Here is a 21,414-nt window from a genome sequence, read left to right as displayed (position 1 = left end):
GGTGAGCCTTTTTTTTTTTTTTTTTACCACTAGCACCAGCTGGGAAGCCTTCTCACTGCTGTTGTGGACCACAGGCTCTATGCATACAGGCTTCAGCAGTTGCAATATAGGGACTCGGTAAATGTGGCTCACGGGCCCCAGAGCACAGGCTCAACAGTTGTGGCACATGGGCTTAGCTGCTCTGAGGCATGTGGAATCTTCCTGGACCAGAGATCAAACCCATGGTCCCCTGCAATGGTAGGCAGATTCCTATGCAGCATACCAATAGGGAAATCCTCAAAAGTTTCAAAAGAAGCAAACGCTAAAAGATTTCAGCTCTACCAAACCAGCCTTACAAGAAATGTTCACAGGACTTCTCTAAGCAAAACAGAAATGGCCACAACTAGAAGCCTGAAAACTACAAAAGAAAAAAGCTCACCGGTAAAGTCAAATATACACTAAAGGTAGTAAATTTAACTACATACAAAGTTAGTAGGAAGGTTAAAGAATAAAACTAGTAAAATCATCTATATCTTCAATTAAAGGAGTCACAAAACAAAATGGTAAAATATGATGACAAAAATAGTAATCATGAGAAAGGAGTAAAAATGCAGAGTTGTTAATATGCACTTGAAATTAAAGAGATCGGCAACTTAAAATAAATAAACATATTGCTATAAGTAAACCTCACTGTAACCATGAACCCAAAATCTATAATAGATACACACAAGAAAGAGAAAAAATTCAAATGCAACACTAAAACAGTCATTAAATCACAAGTGAAAGTAAAAGTTGCTCAGTGGTCTCCAACTCTTTGTGACCCCATGGACTATATACAGTCCATGGAATTCTCCAGGCCAGAATACTGGAGTGGGCAGCCTTTCCCTTCTCTAGGGAATCTTCCCAACCCAGGGATCGAACCCAGGTCTTCAGCACTGCAGGCAGATTCTTTACCAGCTGAGCCACCAAGGAAGCCCACACAAGAGAAGAGAACAAAAGCAAAATAAAAGAACAAATAGGAACTACAATTACAAAAATAAAATGGCAATAAATACATATCTATCAATAATTACTTTAAGTGTAAAGAGACTAAAGAATCCAATCAAAAGACAAAGATAAAGCATCTGCCCACAATGCTGGAGACCTGGGTTCAATCCCTGGGTCGGAAAGATCCCCTGGAGAAGGAACTGGCAACACACTCCAGTATTCTTGCCTGGAGAATCCCATGGACGGAGGAGCTTGGTGGGCTACAGTCCACAGGGTCACAAAGAGTTGGACATGATTAAGTGACTTCACTTCACTTCTTCACTTCATACATAAATATATAGGTTTCCCTGATAACTCAGGTGGTAAAGAATCCATCTGCAATGCAGGAAACCCAGTTTGGATTCCTGGGTCGGGAAGATCTTCTGGAGTAGGGCTGGCTACCCACTCCAGTATTCTTGGGCTTCCCTTGTGGCTCAGATGGTAAAGAATCTGCCTGCAATGGGCGAGACCCAGGTTTGATCTCTAGGCTGGGAAGATCCCCTGAAGAAAGAAATGGCAACCCACTCTAGTACTCTTGCCTGAAAAATCCCATGGACAGAGGAGCCTAGTAGGCTACAGTTCATGGGGTCTCAAAGAACCAGACATGACTGAGTGACTTCACTTTCACACGTATATATACTGCCTACAAGAGATTCACTTCATACCTAAAGCAACATACTGACTGAAAGTAAAGGAATGGAACAGAGTACTCCATGCAAATGGAAATCAAAAGAAAGCCAGGATAACAATACCTATCCTGACAAAATAGAATTTAAAACAAAGACGGTTACAAGAGATAAAGAAGGATATTATGTAATGATTAAGGGATTAATCCAAAAGGAAACTGTAACAACTATAAATGTAAATGCACCCAACACAGGAGGATGTACACATATACAAAGCAAATATTAACATAACATAAATACAGACATAAAGGGAGAAATCAACAGTAATGAAATAATTGTAGAAGACTTTACCAACTCACTTACACCAATGAACAGATCACCCAGAGAGTAAATCAATAAGGAAACACTAGTCTTAAATGACACATTAGATCAGATGGACTTAACAGATATATATAGAATATTCCATCCAAAAGCAGTAGAATACATTCTTTTCAAATACACAGGGAGCATTCTCCAGGATACATCACAGCTAAGCCTTAGTAAAATTAAGAAAATTGGAATCCTATCAAGCATTTTTTCAACCAGAATGCTATGTGACCAAAAAATTAACTATAAGAAAAGCACTGCAAAAATATAAACATGTAGAGGATAAACAATATGCTACTAAACAACCAATGGATCACTTAAGAAATCAAAGAAGAAATTAAAAAATGCCTAGAGACAAATAAAAACAAAAACACAATGAACCAAAATCTATGGGATGCAGCCTGAGCAGGTAAGTTTATGGTGATATAAGCCAATTTCAGAAAATAAGACAAATCTAAAATAAACAACCTAAACTTACACTAAACAAACTATAAAAAGAAGAACAAAGCCCAAAGTTAGTAGAAGGAAAGATATCGCAAAGATTAGAGTAGAAATAAATGAAATAGACGGAGAAAAGAGAAAAGGTGAATGAAACTAAGAATTGGTTTTTTGAAAAGACAAATAAATAAAATTGATAAACCATTTGCCAGACACAATAAGAAAAAAAGAGGGCCCAAATAAATGAAATCAGAAATGAAAAGAAGTTATTAACAACAACATGGAAATATAAAGGATCATAAGAGATTAATATAAGCAACTATATGCAAATAAAATGGTCCAACTAAAAGAAAAGGACAAATTCCTAGAGATATACAATATCCCAGATTGAACAGGAAGAAATGAAAAATATGAACAGATTAATAAACAGTATCAAAATTAAATCAGTAACTACAACAATGCCCAAGAAACAAAGTGTAGAACCACATGGCTCCAAATTCTACCAAACACCTGGAGAAGAGTTATCACCACTCTTTCTCAAACCATTCCAAAAATTTGCAGAGTAAGAAATGCTTCCAAACTCATTCTATCAACCAGCATCACCCTGATACCTAAACTCAACAAAGATACAACAAAATAATAAAATTATATGCCAGTACCATGATAAACATAGAGGCAAAAATCCTCAATAAAATATTAGCAAACTGAATCCAACAATGCTTTAAAGGGATGCTTCCCTGAAGACTCAGTGGGATAAGAATCTGCCTGTGATGCGGGAGACACAGGAGATGTGGGTTCAATCCCTGGGTGTGGAAGATCCCCTGGAAAAGAAAATGGCAACCCACTCCAGTATTCTTGCCTGAAAAAACCCCATGGACAGAGGAGCCTGGTAGGCTACTCTCCAAAGGGTTACAAAGAGTCAGACACAACTAAGTGACTAAGCATCTATGTACACACACCAAGATCAAGTGGGACTTATCCCAAGGATACAAGGGTTGTTCCATATCTGCAAATCAATCAATGTGGCACACCACATTAATAAACTGAAGAATAAAAATCACTGGTGAGAATTGTGCTTGACTCTGACATAAACAGGAAAATATTTGGTCCAGTAAGTAAATAGACTGTTAATGTTATTTTAGAGTAAGGGTTCCATAAGTATTCTGAGTTTCTAGCAGGTGTTCTGGATGACTTCATCAGGTCAAAAGGTCTGATTCCACTCAGGTTGAGATGTCACTTCACTAATGGCCTCTCAAGAACAACAACAATAACAACAAAACAAACTAATGGACTCCAAGCTCCATTTTAAAGAGCTCTCTTACTAAAACAGACTCGACTTTGATTCTCCCTTCACCATGTAGGATGTTATATTTTGCACTAATTTATCTGGCTCCTTGTTTACAAAGTTTTGCTAAGTATATAAACCCATCAACTTTTCTCCATCATCTGGTGGAAGATGGAGGTGTAAAGGAGACAAATGAGTGCTTCAACTTTTTTGAGGTGGGGAGGGTAGGGAGGACACGTAAGGTATCTGTACAGAGATTTTAAAACAAATTTTAGGTCAATCTTGAATTAGAATGACCTTGTCCCTTCTATTTCCATTTCATTTGTTCTCAAAGAAGCTGCATGGCCTTTAACAGAAAACAAGTAAGTAATCACACTGCTAGGCTTTCCTATACTGATCTCAATACACAAATGCTCCATCAGTTATCTTTCACTGGATGCAAGAAAAGAACTTGCCAAGAGAATGTTAATATGCTTGCTAAGCAATATAATTTGTTGGGCCTGAGCCAAGGCCAGACATTTGTATATATCCACATATGTATTTTTTATTGGTAAATATTCATTTATTTTTGGCTGCACTGAATCTTAGCTGTGTCAAGTGGGATCTTAGCTCCCTCACCAGGGATCAAACCTGTGTCCCCGGCTTTGAAAGGTAGCTTCTTAACCACTGGCCCACCAGGGAAGTCCCCCAACATTGCATTTTTGTGTGCATGTGATCCTGATATACAGAAAGACTAAAGGCTAAGACCAATTCCTCTAAGACAGTGGCAAACACTATGTGGAATAGAACAAATCTCAATTTCCCTAATTCTTACACATCAGCAGTTCTCAAATTGGTGTTTTACAGAACATCAACCTTGTGAATGCTCTTTGCAAAAAATTTTTTTGATTAAAAAAAATTCATGGTTTCCAGTGGTTACCACTCCACACTTCCACTGTGGGGGACATAGGTTTAATCCCTGTTTGGGGAACTATGATCCTGCATGCTGCAAGGTGAAGCCAAAAAACAAATTAATGGCCAAATATAATAAATTCTTTGATCTAAGAAGTCTTAACTACCAAGTATTTCACTAATTAATTAATTGCCTTATTTACTTATCTGATTATTTTAAATCTAACTAACAACTCACAAACCTTTATAAACAATGCCTAGGATGTTCTGTGATATTACAATTATTCTACTGGAAATGTACAGAACAGACACCAAATATTCTCTCTACAGCATTTAAAGCCACTTCCAAAGGCAGAATCAACACTTGATTACAGTCAATATAGCACATTCTGCTTCCCCAGGTGAAGACCATCAATTGTCTGTCCTCCCAGAATAACATCAAGCAGTGGTTGGGGACTTTGACATCTCCATATACAGTATTAAATGCTACTAAATACAAGGTATTAAGTGCTACTAAATTAAATGCTATTAACAGGGAAGATATTGCAAACTGAAGGCTTTAACACATAACATTAACCAAAATATTCCTATAGGCAAATTATTATATATGAAATGTGTAACTTTTCTGAATAACAAAGGCTTCTAAATGTCTTAGACTGATATGATGACAGTTCACCTTGCTTTTAAAATGTATTCAGTTCAGTTGCTCAGTCGTGTCTGACTCTGCGACCCCATGAATCGAAGCACACCAGGCCTCCCTGTCCATCACCAACTCCCGGAGTTTACTCAAACCCATGTCCATCGAGTCGGTGATGCCATCCAACCATCTCATCCTCTGTCATCCCCTTCTCCTCCTGCCCCCAATCCCTCCCAGCATCAGGGTCTTTTCCAATGAGTCAACTCTTCACATGAGGTGGCCAAAGTATTGGAGTTCCAGCTTCAGCATCAGTCCTTCCAATGAACACCTAGGACTGATCTCCTTTAGGATGGACTGGTTGGATCTCCTTGCAATCCAAGGGACTCTCAAGAGTTTTCTCCAACACCACAGTTCAAAAGCATCAACTGTGCTGTGCTCAGCTTTCTTCACGGTCCAACTCTCACATCCATACATGACCACTGGAAAAACCATAGCCTTGACCAGATGGACCTTTGTTGGCAAAGTAATGTCTCTGCTTTTTAATATGCTATCTAGGTTGGTCATAACTCAAATGTATAATAATATTAGAACTGCCACTATAGAAGCCTAAATACAATCTCTGCCTAAGGTCTCCCCCACCTCCATCCCTATTTTACAACTGATTATACATATACTCCATTGATAATTATTCGCTATTTATTTTGGGAATGGTCTATTTATAACCTTAGAAGTTTCCTGAGGGCAAGAATCAAGTCTTTTACACTTTCTGTATGTGTGTTAGTCACTCAGTTGTTTCTGACTCTTTGTGACTCATGGGGCCTGCCAGGCCCCTCTGTCCATGGGATTCTCTTAGGCAAGGATACTGGAACAGGTTGCCATGATGTTCTCCAGGGGATCTTCCCAACCTAGGGATTGAACCTGGGTCTCCTGCATGGCAGGCAGATTCTTTACCCTCTTGAGCCACCAGGGAAGTCCCTTTATACTTTCTAGCATGCTTTTATGTGCCCACCAAGTCTTTAATAAACAATCTGTTGACAAACTACCATTTCTAGAATGCTATATTCTACATTTCACATCTTAGGAAGGGATGTCCATGCTTTCAGGGGCCTGGACATGGGCTGAGTATTCTTCACTGAGTATTAACAATTATTCCGCACAGTCAGTGAGTGACAGTATCACTCAGGAATCTGTTTTTACAGGTTAACTTACTCCTGAGGGGGGGTAAAAAATCTCCTAATTCTATTCTTCGAAAATATTTTACATGTTCTTATTTACTATTTTATTTTTTTTTTTCTTATTTACTATTTTAGCATTTAATAACACCAGGTGGCTATAACATTCTCTTCACTAGCTGCAGAGTCTTACCAGAGAGGATTACCTAAACTGGCAGAAATCTATAACATGAATCTCAACAAATATCACCAAAAAGGACCACATACTCATTTTATTTGATACATTTCTAGAAAAAAAGAATTGTTTTCCACATCATAGCAGGGAAAAAGGAGCTAAGCAGTTGAAATGCACGTGTAATCAGGTTAAGAAAACGGTATTCACTAGAAATCTTTTTAGGAAAGGTATCATTTAGGGTGGGAGAAACTCCTTTAAAATTAATTTGCTGTAGAAGGTGCGTCCTTGAGAGGCCAGAGTAAGAGAACTGTTTCATGGGAGAAAGTGAAAGATTTCCCTGGTTAGTGGGAACACAGTGCTGGAGTAAGGTAAAGATGAAAAAAATGAGTGGTACATCTGTGAAAGGCCTCATACTGCATAATGTGGACTCTACCCTAAGATACCTAATTTTTTGTAAAACTACTAGGTCCATATAACGCTTAGGAGTTTGTGGGGGTTTTGGTGTGGAAATCATTGCTGAGGCAGGATTTGATGACTAAGACACAAGAACGGAACAGAAGCAGGTCATGAATTGGGAAAGTGCAGCAATCCAGAACCTCTAAGGGAAAGAGAAGGCATCACATGACAATCGAGCTACACAGAGGGAAGCACATAATCTACCCAGATACCAGCAGGAAAAGATGAGAATAAAACAAAAGCTCTTCTACGTACTTCACTAACATTCTCTCTTAATCTCTACAGCAATCCTGTTGAGGTAGATGGTCTGGTTTTTCAGATGAAATCTCCAACATTCAGAGATTTGTTTTCAAGTAAGGTGCAATCTAGTGAGTGCCAGAATTGGGGCTTAAACTTGTCTTTCTGTGCCCAAAGCCCACACTCTTAGCCACTACTCTACACTCTCACACTTCTCACTTTACTTCCAGATGGCTCAGATATAAAACTGATTTTTCTCAAAGATTGCAAATGGGAGTTGGGGGAACCAGGTTGAAGAAAAATGCCCCTCAACAAAAGGACTAGTCTTTGGAAGGAAAATAGAAATGAGGTCACATCACACACCAGTGTGTTAAATCAGAATAAATTATTCCCTACCATAAACACACTCAGCTCCATTTAATTTGAAGCTTGCAAGCACTTTGAGGTTGAGAAAGCAGACCCCAAATACGTCCATCCTACTCCTATGCACAGCTCCAAAATCCACAAAACTCTAAAAGCTAAAAAATTTCCATATGCTTCATGTCAAAACTCAGTTGACAGTAAAACTTGGCCTAAACTGATGTGAAGCTGTATATAGCCTTCATTTATCTTACTGACAGTGAATACTCTTGCTTTCCTCAGAAACATTAATGTGTGTGACTACGGGTTCTATGCCAGACCCCCCTGAGGCATTACATAACATACAGAGAAAGCATCTCTAAAATATGAAAGATTCTAAATTCCAAAATTTATCTAACCAAAGATTTAGGACCCTCTACGAACCTGTATTCAAATTATTTAAAAGCGACTTAAAAAAATAAAAAAAAAAAAAAATTAAAAAAGCGACTTAAAAAGAATGAGTAGATAAGAGATACTCAATCTTTTGGATTTCACAGACCAATCAATTTTTACAAGTATTTCGAGGACAACATAAGATTATAAATTGTTTTAACTAAATAAGGGTGATAGAAAACATCCTTGAAAAGTGAAAGTGAAAGTATCTCAGTTGTGTCCGACTCTTTCCGACCCCATGGACTATACAGTCCATGGAATTCTCCAGGCCAGAATACTGGAGTGGGTGGCTTTTCCCTTCTCCAGGGGATCTTCCCAACCCAGGGATCGAACCCAGGTCTCCCACACTGCAGGTGGATTCTTTACCAGCTGAGCCACCAGAGAAGACTAAGAATATTGGAGTGGGCAGCCTATCCCTTCTCCAGCAGATCTTCCTGACCCACGAATTGAACCAGGGTCTCCTGCATTGCAGGCAGATTCTTTACCAGTTGAGCTAGGAGGGAAGCCCAGAAAACATCCTTATCAACAAAATTGTATAAAAGGATTTTTAAACACCACAAAATATAAAAAGGTCTTAATCTAATGCAAAAACTTCTAATTCTTTGTATTGAATAAATGAAGTTTTATAAAAAACACTATGTGGTCCTAACTTTATTTTACCACCTGCTGGACTGCTGAGTTCCATCATCGTGTCTATCTCTATGTGACCCCATGGACTGTAACCCGCCAGGCTCCTCTGTCCATGGGATTCTCCAGGCAAGAATATTCGAGAGGGTTGCCATGCCCTCCTTCAGGGGAGCTTCCCGACTCAGGGATAGGACCTGCATCTCTATGTCTCCTGCATTGGGAGGTGTTCTTTACCACTAGCGCCAGCTGGGAAGCCCTTTATTTTACCACTGCTGGTGAAAATTCATCTAGGGCCAGCACTGGTACAGCCTGAGGCACGAGTCCATCTGGCTACATAAGATTTCTTCAGGAAGTTGTTAAAAATGCAGCCCCCAGGCTCCATTCTATCAGACCAAGATTCAGGTCTCTGGGTGGGGCCCACAAACACACTGTACATTAGAAAGCCAGTGGTTGTTCCTAGTGTGCGACGAGCTTCAGAAGCAGGGGCCTGACCTGTAGGATACAGTTCTACTCTCCTTTTCCTCCTCCTAATCCTCCTCTGTGGGGGTGGGAGGAAAACAAGAGTGTTTCCCAGCAGGGAGTCTGTCCTACCCACTGTCTGCAATACCAGTTATTCCTCCAGCAGTCAATGAGGGACCAGCTGGTCAATTTGACAGCCAAGGGCGTCAGCAGTGGAACAACAGAAACAAAGCAGCAGACAAGTGAGAAAAACTTGTTGAAGCAAAACTCCTTCAGGAAAAGGTGTGGCTTCCAGAGTTGATGCCTAAATTCAGAACAAGTATCTTTGTCTTTAGCTAAAATAATAACCATAATTTAAAATATATATATATTTTATATATGTACGTGTGTGTGTGTGTAGATGTGTGCATATATTTATCTATTCCTTTATAGCTGTCTTCTGCACCCAGCTTCTACGCCAGGTCTATGATTTTGGCCTTCATTCTTTATTTTCAGAAGGATTACAAGAATTACTAGTATTACTCAAACAATGTAATGCCGAACCACTTAAAAAAAAATCCATAAGATGCCTGATGTTTTATGAAGCAGATGATATTCTCCAACATATGAAATAATTCCTGAGTTTTCTTTTTCAAAAATAGTTTTTCTTATTCTCTTAAATGACTGTTTAAAAAATTTTAAGAATAAATATAGCTAATATCTTTAAAAACACACAAAACTTTCATTTTAATAAGCACTCAAAGCACTTTCCCAGTTAAAACAAACATCAGCCCTTCTAAAGCAAGGCTAAATGTTAAGTGGAGAATACAGAAGAGACATATAAATAACCCCGATTCTTACAGGATTAATCACTTAATCCTATTTGACCAGAATCCCCTGGTCTCTAAGCTCTGCAAATGAAATAAAATTTCTCACTTGATATTTGGCTAGGATTTCCAATCATGAAACAAGAATTATGTCATATCCCTATATACGCTCATTACCTGAACTCAGACACTAGGCTTAGCAGAACAGTTGAGTCTTTCATGATCTGCTCCATAACCTCCTCACTTGTTACACTCCCAGACTAAATTCAGCTTTCTTCCAGAACCAGATTTCCAGAATTTATAGTTAGTATACAGCAATGGTTCTCAAAATTTAGTCCCTGGCCCAGCAGCATCAATATCACCTGGGAACTTGTTAGAAATGCAAATTACCAGGCCCCAGCCTAGACCTGTGGAATCAGAAACTCTGGGTGGGGCCCAGCAATGTGACTCTGAAGCACCACTGGTTTACAGCAAGTAGAAAAACGGGTTTCCTTCTATACGTCCAAAGCCAGGGGTACTGTATACTCTATCTTGACATGGAATAAAGACACCCAATTAAGACATACTTTCCTCACAACTCCCACCCTCAAGTTAACAAGTTAGATAACAAAACAAGCTGCAATCAGAGATTTAGTTTGAAATAGATACTTAACAGGCATCAGTTCTCATCCAGTCTGATTTCACGCAATACCATTTACATCCTCTTACATCCAAGTTCTAAAAAGAGATCTTCAGAATATGTGCCTCATATACTTAGAGTGATTCTGTAACAAAACAACTAGGTCTGAAGATATCAAACTTACTAAAGAAGAAAAGTGGAATTATTTGCTATTAGAACTCCATTGCGTTCAACAGGGAGTTCAAGTTCAGGACTTCTCTCACCTTTATACTTTCCAAGTTTATAGAATTAAACCAGAATTCTCCATTCTTCAAAAGCTTCTAGCTAGGTAGAATTTTACTGCATGACTTCCTTGCTTTCAATGGGGACTGAAAAGCCCTGGTATGCACATTTAGTATATGTAGACAGTTACATCTGGTAAAGTCTCAGATGGTGAGTGCAACCTCAGCACAAGCCTAGGTAACGGACACTGAGAACGCCACTTTCAAAAGCAAACTCTCAAATAATTACACTCTTTTCTGCTCCTGTTTACACTATACTAAAATCTTGTACATGCATGCTAAGTTGCTTCAGTTGTGTCCAATTCTGTGCAATCCTGTGGACTGTAGCCTGCCAGGTTCCTCTGTCCATGGGATTCTCCAGGCAAGAATACCGCAATGGGTGCCCTCCTCCAGGGGATCTTTCTGATCCAGAGACTGAACCTGCATCTCTTAAGTCCCGCATTAGCAGGTGTGATCTTTACCACCAGCGCCACTTGGGAAGCCCTATTAAAACCTCACTTTCCCTGATTTTAATGCATTCTGAAGGATGGACAAGACCAGTCTACAGTCCACAAAGTATACTTTCAAAAAGCAGGTAATCCCCATGAACTGGTTCAGAACACAAACAAATGAAGAGAACCTTCTAATGATTAGTACACAGGTTCGTGTGTGCCAAGTTGCTTCAGTCGTGTCTGACTTTGTGTGATCCTATGGACCACAGCCGGCCAGGCTCCTCTGTCCATGGGATTCTCCAGGCAAGAATACAGGAGAGGGCTTCCATTTCCTTCTCCAGGGGATCTTCCCGATCCAGGGATGGAACCTGTGTCTCTTATGTTTCCTGCATCGGCAGGCAGGTTCTTTACCACTAGAGCTGTCTGGGAAGCCCACAGTACACAGGTAGCTCAACACAATAAACAGAACAAAAATAACACAAAAGAAAATCACAGACCAATTTCCACACTATAAGAACAAACCTAAGGATACCAAGGGCTTCCCTAATAGCTTAGCTGGTAAAGAATCCGCCTGCAATGCAGGAGACCCCAGTTTGATTCCTGGGTTGGGAAGATCTGCTGGAGAAGGGATAGGCTACCCGCACCAGTAATCTTGGGCTTCCCTTGTGGCTTAACTGGTAAAGAATCTGCCTGCAATGCAGGAGACATGGGTTTGATCCCTGGGTTGGGAAGATCCCCTGGAGAAGGGAATGGCTTCCCACTCCAGTATTCTGGTCTGGAGAATTCTATGGACTGTATAGTCCATGGGGTTGCAAAGAGTCGGGCATGACTGAGCGATTTTCACTTATGGATACCAAGGACAGAAGGAGAGTGGGATAAAATGATAGACTGGGATGGACATATATACACTACTATGCATAAACTGCACTTCCCAGGGGGGGCTCTTGGTACAGAACTCGCCTGCCAATGCAGGAGACTTGAGAGATGCGGGTTTGATCCCTGAATTGGGAAGATCCCCTGGAGAAGGAAATGGAAACCCTCTCCAGTATTCTTGCCGGGAGAATCCCATGGACAGAGGAGCCTGGCAGGCTACACTCCATAGGGTCGCAAATAGCTGGACTCAGCCGAAGCAACTTAGCATGCACACGCATGTATAAAATAGATAACTAAGGATAACCTACTGTAAGCACAGGGAACTCAATGCTTTGTGTGACCTAAATGGGAACGAAACCCAAATAAGAGGGGATATATGTATATGTATAGCTGATTCCCCTTATTGTACAGGAGAAACTAAAACAACATTTTAAAGCAAATGTACTCCATTAAAATTAAAAAACAAAAACAAAAACTAACTCCATAAGCATCCCAGAACTATTTTAACTAAGAAATGTCATGGGCTCTAGATTGAACAACCAGGGAACAGTGAATTAGTATGTGAAAAACTTGTTATAACTTTTCAAACTAGCAGACTTCACTGAAAATTAATTTAAATGTGTTATGAGGTTGGAGTCCTAACAATATTCACATATCTTTTGATGAACTCAGCCTTATTCATGTTATTTGGAAAATTTAATGCTATTTGTGTTCCGTAAGTTAAGAATGTCTTAAATATACTTTTAGAGACAATATTTTTAAAACATTTTCCATGCTACAAACATATAATTTCAAATAAAACAGGATCAAATAAAACAAAATTATTTAAAAATAAAGCAAAACAAAAAAGTTATGATCAAATAGGGTTCAGCCCAGAAATGCAAGGATGGTCTAAAACTAAGAAATAGGAGAAAAGAAAAAAAAAACCTCTACCTCAGCATCTCAACAATTAAAGAAAAACAGATATTGTAATTCTATTTTTGGAAAGGTTTATATGCATAAAAAGGTCTAAAAAGCAAAAAAATATAATGTTTTGGGTGGCAAAATTAAAGATTTTTTTCCTTTTATTTTGCATTCTGAATTATTACTTTAAAAGTTGGTTTTTATAATCAGGAGCATATGTTATATTCTTTTTCTTATTTTTCCTAATGTATGTATGTGCCATATAAACTAGAGGGCTTGAATTTCCTGCCTCTTGAGCTAGCTCAGACCACTTTGGGAATGTGCACTAAACAAAACTGCCCTATCTTTCTTTTTTTTAAGGTCTTTCTGTAGTGACACAGAAAAAAAACAATTAGGTAAGTTTAAAAATGTTAGAAAAGTAAATACAATTAAAAATAATATATATGCATATGAAAAAATACAAGTGAATTTTAAAAAAAAGCAGCTATTGAAGCAATGGGGACTGCCATTTGGCAGTTTCAATATTTTTTTAAATACACAAAACTGAGTAAACAAGAAAAATAAAGCTGCCAAATCTTTCCTGGGGCCTCTCTTGCAATCTTTTCCACTATACTAATAACTATATATTCACCTGATACTAAAGAGATGGGCAGCACCTCAGATCCTTTTTTCTCCTCTCTTTCTCTTCACTCCATTTCATCCATTCATTCATTTATTCACTCATTTTTTTTTAAAAGGTAATACAAACATATGATTCAAAAAATTTTTATTTATACATATATGGGCTTCCCAGGTGGCCCTAGTGATAAAGAACCTGCCTGCCAATGAAGGAGACATGAGAGACATGGGTTTGATCCCTGGGTCGGGAAGGTCCCCTAGAGGAGGGCATGGCAACCCACTGCAGTATTCTTGCCTGGAGAATCCCATGGACAGAGGAGCCTGGCGGGCTACAGTCCACAGGGTGGTTGCACAGAGACACGACTGAAGCAGCTTAGCACACATGTATATATGAAGGCATATATAGTGAAATCTGATTCCCACTTCTATTTCTTTCATTGGTTTCTTATATATCATTTCAGAATTTCTTTTTGCAAATTATAAGCAATATATATTCTTATTCTACCCCTGTTTTTCTCTTCCTCATTCTTTTTACAGCTATACAATATTCCATGGTTTTGGATGTATCAAGGTTTACTTAACTAGCTCCTGTTGATCCACTGGAGTTATCCTTTTCACGCAACTACAAGCAATACCAAGCATAACTATGTAAATACATTAAGCTCATTTCTGAATGTGTCTTTCATGATGCTTCCGAAGTGGTGCAAGATATTAGATTACTGCAAGGTGACTCATTTCACCAGGCAGAGAAGTCAGCTCCTATTCTCATTATACATAGCAATATGTAGCAAAAGACTTAACAATTCCTTGGACCAAGCAAATGTACTCTTAGGGGACCTAGAAAAATAAAGTGACCCCAAGAAAACACTCAAGATAAACCTGTTACTATTAAATACTGCATATGCCCACACAAATATGCATAGAAAGTACACATCCATCAAAATGTTAACCATTGTCTCAGTATGGCAGATCTATGAAATGCTGTGTAGCTTTTCCCTATCAATACTTTTTAATTTTACTGTGGACAATAAGTACTAGTTTTATAAAATAAAAACTAAAAATGTTAATGAAATTAAACTGGATGCATTTCTTCAGTCTGTCTTTTATTTGTATACCACTTCAGAATTCATGAAGTGTTTATATGCTTCATTTAATTCTTATATTACCCCTATGTATTTTCATTTTGTCAAAATGGGAAAGGAAAAAAATGTAAAAAGAGGCTACAGATGGTGAGGCAGTTGTTTCCCAAGGTCATTCAGACAGAAAGTTGGCAGAGACAAATCTCAAACATAGATCTTCTGACTTCAAATTCACATCAAAAACATGATCATTGCTTCCTTAGTTTTAACAATACCTTGGGAGTTAATCATAATCAGAATTTGACAGATGAATTAAAATTATGCAGCAAGGTCATTAATTAATCCTCATATAACCAAATCTTATTGAAAAGAAAACACTGGCAATCACCCCCTGAAATTCCAGAGTCAGAAAAGGGTGTGGATTTTCAGTATGCTCTTAAAATGCCCTACTAGAAAAATATATGTCTAATATGGCCTAAAGTGAATGCAAAATAAAAGCAGCATTCTCTCAAGGTGGAAGAGTACCATTCCAAGACGGCCTCTGCCTGCCCCCACCACTGACTCCTGCTCTGGTTCCGTACCTTCCCAGGGTGTGTCTGATCACTTTATAGAACTTCAAAATATTAACAAGCCATACTTTTCAAGGGAGGAGGTGATCATATAATAATAATTTTTAAAATTTGGGACATATTGACCAAGATGATAATAACTTGGCTAGAAAGTATTCTTTCTCTCCAAATGTCTCTCCTTCCTCTCCTTCTTATCTATGAGATTATAGAACTATACATTATTTTACAGTGGACATGGAGACTATTGATAAATCTTGGTTTGGTAAAAATATATTTTAATTCATCATTCCTCAAATTCTGTCTCATATAATTCTGTTCCAAAAGATGTTTAGGTATGCTGTGGGGGTGGGCGGAATACAATGTAGCCCTTTTGGAGAGCCATGATTCACAAAGGATGTTAATATAATAAAGACTTTAGAGATGCCCTGCATTTCAGAAAACTTTAACCCAGTTTATTTTGACACAAAATTCTACTGTGGCATTAACTATTCACATTTTATGCTCACAGACACTGCCTGAACAAATGGAACTATTAACTGAATGCCCAAAACAGGTATAGCAAAAAAGGATAATTCTTAAAGTCTTTCCTACCACTAATTGTCTTCACAAAGTCCCTAATTTTGGTCCAGTGCACTTCTAACTCTTCACCCACCAAGGCTCAGCTCAAATACCATCTCACTTGAGAAATCTCTCTCCAGCGTTTCATATTATGAAATACTCCTTTCTCCTGGTTCAGATAGCACTTTATTCCCATCTCTATTACCTCACTTACACAATAAATCATTTATCTGTCTCCCTGGTAGCTTGTTAGCCTCTTCAGAGTAAGTTTGATTACATTTTCAGCACCTTGAACAGTGCACACACATAATGACCTTCATGATGAATTCACTACAGTGTAATAGTTCCCAAAAGTCAGTATTTGTATTTCTAAACTGTTGACACCCTGCCAACAACCTGAAGATATTATACTTTCTCCCTAAAATTTGCATCTGTTACTGAGCAGGTATGATCATAAGTTAATTCAGTTGTGACATGCCTTCCGACCAAGCCCACTGATACTTTTTTGGGTTTTGTTTGCTGTTTTAATCTGCTAGGAGTATATAATAAACTTCATTATCTTTTTATATCTCTGTGTCTTTGTACCTGCTAGTCCCTATTTGGAATGCTGCCTCAAGGTTTTATTCATCTATAAAACCTTCCTACTCATTCTTTAAGAACCAGCTTAAGCAGTATTTTCTCTGGGAATCTTTCCTATCCTTCCATCCTCTCAGGAAGAGTTAAGGAATTCCTTAAGTCAGACATTTGTGCATTTATTACCATGTCTCAGGCACAGAACTAAGTGTCCAGGATAGAGGATGAAGATGTTAACCCTCCCTCATGGAGAATAGTCTAGTAAAGAAGGCAGCCATATAAACAAATAACCACACTATAATAATGTCAAATGCAACATCAAAAGGAAGATCTATGCAATATTTGACATGTAACAATTACTTTGTTAGGTGCTTTATTAAACACTGTCTATGATCATGGTAGGCAAGTATTTTAATAGGACAGAAGTCCATGAACTTCTAAGGACCACTCTACACTCAGTTGTTTTCTGAAGAAATTGTCACCACGGGGTTTTCTGTATATGCTATAGTCTGTGTCACAGATAATACATGAAACCAATCCTACTTCTTTGGCTACAAACTGCTGGACTAAACTCAGAACTCTAAGGACAATCTACAGGCTGAACGTGAGGAAGATCACTTAGGACATGGCTTGGTTCAAAATTTTGCTGTATAGGAGGCCTCCATTTTGTAAGGTGACAAAAGAATCCAATCAGATACTCTCTCTTAGGAAACACAAATGTTGAGTGAACAAAACAAAACAAAGCAGGTCTTCACAGCTTAAATTCTAAACCTATCCTAAGGTTCTGAAAGCACTAGGGCCAACAGACAATATGGTGGCAAAGATGATATTCCATTATAGTTACATTAAACCCTCATCATCAAAAGTAACATGTGTGTGTCTCTTCCTCTCAACCAACAAGGGCCTAGCACATCAGATCACCACTTCTGAAATCAGGAAACAGGCTTTAAAAGTTCAACAGCTTGACCAAAGTCACTCAGGTGGTAGGTGGCAAACACAGAAATTAAAGACCAGATCAATCTGATCCTTCTATAATATCCTACCAACTATATGAGTAAGCAGCCTCAAAATCCACCAATGACAAGTAGAGAGGCTCAAAAGGCAGAGTATATGCATGGAGTAGAACAGAAATGTACTGGAAATCAGTATGTTAAGAGGATGTGAAGTGGGAGGGGCCGCACAGGGCTTTATCTTGGTCAAACTAATCTCTAATTCCAAACTAGACCTCTTTCCTGAGCTCCAGACTGTTAGCCGTCTGTCTCTGTCATTCAAACGGAGCATCTACAAGGGAGCACCTTAGTCTCTAGTTTGTACACCACAGTCTAAAACAGAGCTTGGCTTACAGTAAGTGCTCAATAAATATTTGCTGAATAAATGAATAAGAATCCTCAAAAATAATTCTACAGTGAGTTGCAGGGAGAGTTGCCCTGAAATAGATTTCAGGGCTCATTCGCAAGTACACTGGATCCACATTATTTGTGGATCCTCTATTTGTGAACTTGCCTACTTGCTAAAATTTACTTGTAACCTCTACATCCACACTGATGGTGCTTTTGCAGTCATTCACGGACATGCACAGAGGGGCAAAAATTTTGAGTCACTCCTGAGTATGTTCCCAGATAAGGTCAAACCAGGCAGTGCTCTGCCTTTTAGTTTCAGCTTTTGTGCGGATGACAGAGGACGCTGGTCAGTAGAGGGCAGTGCAGTGCAGGAAGCTCTGGCTTGAGGGGGGGTGGCGTGGGGGTGGGGGGCGGCCAGCAGAACAGGCTTTCAATCTGAACTCGGCCACTGTTAGGGGCTGGCCTCACGCAAGTCACTTAACACTTCTGCGCCTCATTTTCTCTTCTGTAAAATAAAGAAATACAATCTACCAGAATGACTTGTATTTAGGAAAAGATTCAAATCTATGTGAGATATGAACATACTTTCCCTAGGAGCAATCATTCAGGATTCACTAATTTAGTGCTCTGTGTGATTTTATATCTTCTCATGAATAGTGAGAATCAACTGTAATTATTTATAATGAGGTAACAAAAAATATAGATAATAATTACTTGAATGGAGGGGAGGCAGTGTGAGGCTTCAGGAAGATTTTCAAGTAGGACCTCACCAGGCACAGAAGGTATGGAAAAGTCTTTTAAGAGAGAACAGTACCTACAGAGAAAAGCCCAGATACGTGAAAGAAGCAGGTAGTTTGGGGAAAGGCACTTCAGAAGGTCTACAGCAGTAGGACGTGAGGCGAGAACACCGTGCCATGTTGCTTCTCTATGCCCTGTACACACCTGACACCATGGAACCTCTCCCTCCACATCTAACTCCTGGTTTACAGGTCTCTCTCCCACCAAACTATGAGCTCCGTAAAGGCAGGCTCTCTAGAAGAAATCATAGTTATGGTTCCAAACTTGCGAAGGAGTAATTACCAAGCACAAATACATCTGAAAAGGTGGTACAAAAAGTTTGGTTTTCAACTGCACCTTATACCAACTCACAATAGTGTAATAACCAATTCATAGGTTTATAATTTGTCTAGGACTTTTATTTGATGATTGCTAATAATTGTCATAATTTTGTTGCTGTGTTCTAGACATCTAGGCATTTATTAGAGCAGTTTTAAGATTTTCCTCTTTTCAGTGTGATTTTCCATATTAACAGTGCTCAAACATATGGTCCATTAGACAATGCTGTCTCTTCAGATTAAAGACTCCTTTTACTGGAGAAGGAAATGGCAACCCACTCCAGTACTCTTGCCTGGAAAATCCCATGGATGGAGGAACCTGGTAGGCTACAGTCTCTGGGGTCGCAAAGAGTCGGACACGAATGAGCGACTTCATTAAAAAAAAAAAAAAAAAAAAGACTCCTTTTAATTCTATTAGACTTCTCTACATACAAGATACAGTTTTAACATAGTAAAATACAAGGCAGCATTGATATGTGTCACAAATAAGAAAAACAACAAGAATTTTTCACAAAGGCTTGTAAAATTCTGGCTAAAACACAGCAGACACAACGTTAAACTCACTGCTTACATTTCTCCACTAAGAACTAGGAAGAATAACTTGAATTTATGTAAAGTCGTGAAACTAAGCACAGTTTGAATCTACAAGGCTTTGGACACCTGTATTTTCTTTCTTCCTCCCTTCCTCCATGCACAGAGGATAAAAGACCCATCTGGCTCATCCCCATACTTCAATTTCCTTCATCCCCTCAAACAAAATCCTCACCGTCCAACATCCAAATTATTTTCAAAACCCTAAAGTCTCAATCAAAACTGAGTATGATAGGTTACTTTTTCCTCATAAAAATTCTTGGCATATTTTATTTAGGCACAACATAGTTTGGACCATCCAGAAACATATGGATAGAACCACCACTAATGAAACCCAAACTGATATGTTATGAAAGTGAATCCAAATTCTCTGTGAAAGGGGAATACAAAATGCTGTTTTTAAAGAGATTAATGCTATATTATCCAAATCACAGTGCTATACAGCCAAAATATGTCCTATATTTTATGACTAAGTAGGGTAGTCAAGCCATTACTTACACTGCAAACTCTCCCACACCCCAGTTTAGCTGTTTCAAGTATAACTCAATCTTATTTTAATAAAAATAATAATACATTTAAAACTTTCTTGCTGCCAGTAAACCCTTCTCATTTGCGTTTTCAAAAGTGATCACCAAACAACTATAATGGGACGGATTTCACAAAGGATATAATGATCAAGTGCCATTTTCAGGAGGGCAAGAAGTGGCTACCATTAACAAACTGATTAAAGTCCCCAACCTTCAAAAGCTCCCCGTACTGTATATTCCGCGTCTTTTGGGTTCACCTTCCAGCTGCCTGTTAGGGGCAAGTGGAAAATGTTAGTTTCTATGAGAGATGAGGACGAAATTTAAGGGATGGGAGGGAGCAAAGGGCCGACTCGCTGAAGGGAAGGATGAAGAGAAGTGACCAAGGTCCATAACTCACAAGAGGTATCAACAATGAAGGCTAGAATAACGCGGGAAGCGGAGAGTGTTTAAGAAACGCAAATAAGGCGGCGGGTTCGTGGTTAGGGTGGGGGGTCCCGCAAATGGGGGAGGGGCGAAATGCGCAACTCCTCCACCCTCCCGCCTCCGGGAGAAGGACCGCAGGAGGCAGCACTGGTCAGTTTGCCAGCAGTGTGGCACCCACTCGGGCAGTAAAAGGACACGCAAGCCTGAGACTTCAGTCCGAGTATTAGAAGGGGACTGGGGGGGGGGGGGGCAGGGGTCAAGGAAGTTGAGGGCGGGGTTAGAATACCGCGCGGGTGCTAGGAGAAGGGGACCACAGACCGCCCGCGTCCCCGAGGGGCAGGGGCTGACCCCAGCGGTCGCCCCTTCTCGTCGAGGGCCGCGACGTGGGACCTGCCGGCTTACCCTCCCCACAGGAGCTCGGGCAGGCAGGCGCCGCCCCTCACAGCCCCGAGGGCAGCGCAAAGGGAGGCGCAGGGCCCCCCAGAGCCGGGAGAGCGGCGCTTCCCGTGGGTTCTCTCTCCGGCAGCCCGGCGCGCGAGCCCACCTGCGTTAACTAGAAGCCCCTCCTCCGGACCGTCCTCCGCTACTCTTTCGAGAATCTCAGCCGTCGCCGCAGAGGTCGCCGTCTCTAGAACAGTCTCGGTCCCTAGTACCAAAGCGCGAGCCACAGAACCGGGAGAGCGCCTCTACCACTAGTCAGGTTACCTCTTACTGCACACTGGCTTCTCACCCCGCCCCCGAACCCAAGCCATTGGTTGCTGGGCACCGCCCCATTTGTCTATTGGACCAAAGAGGATGCCGCTCAGTCACCTAGACGGGCACGTGTGCTGGTTATTGGCCTAAATGAGAAGCAGTTCCCGCCCACTCCCTCAGAAATTTCAGCTTCTGATTGGTACTAATGCCTGTCTTTTCGCTCCCTTCGTTCTTTCCCTCCGGGTGGAG

The 21,414-nt window shown here is 39.8% G+C and overlaps 1 protein-coding gene across 1 annotated transcript in view; it reads right to left on the bottom strand.

Annotated features, from left to right (window-relative positions):
- The window catches only part of PAIP2B (poly(A) binding protein interacting protein 2B), a 40,693-nt gene extending 19,487 nt beyond the window's left edge, over positions 1–21,206 (bottom strand). Inside the window, exon 1 of the mRNA XM_020872803.2 lies at positions 21,017–21,206. The gene's annotated coding sequence lies outside the window, so the exon portion shown is untranslated. The remainder of the gene's footprint in view (positions 1–21,016) is intronic.
- Between the last annotated feature and the right edge of the window lie 208 nt (positions 21,207–21,414).

Source organism: Odocoileus virginianus, chromosome 2, assembly GCF_023699985.2.
Source record: "Odocoileus virginianus isolate 20LAN1187 ecotype Illinois chromosome 2, Ovbor_1.2, whole genome shotgun sequence".
NCBI classification, from domain to species: Eukaryota; Metazoa; Chordata; class Mammalia; order Artiodactyla; family Cervidae; genus Odocoileus; species Odocoileus virginianus.
This window is presented reverse-complemented; position numbering and strand designations above follow the sequence as displayed.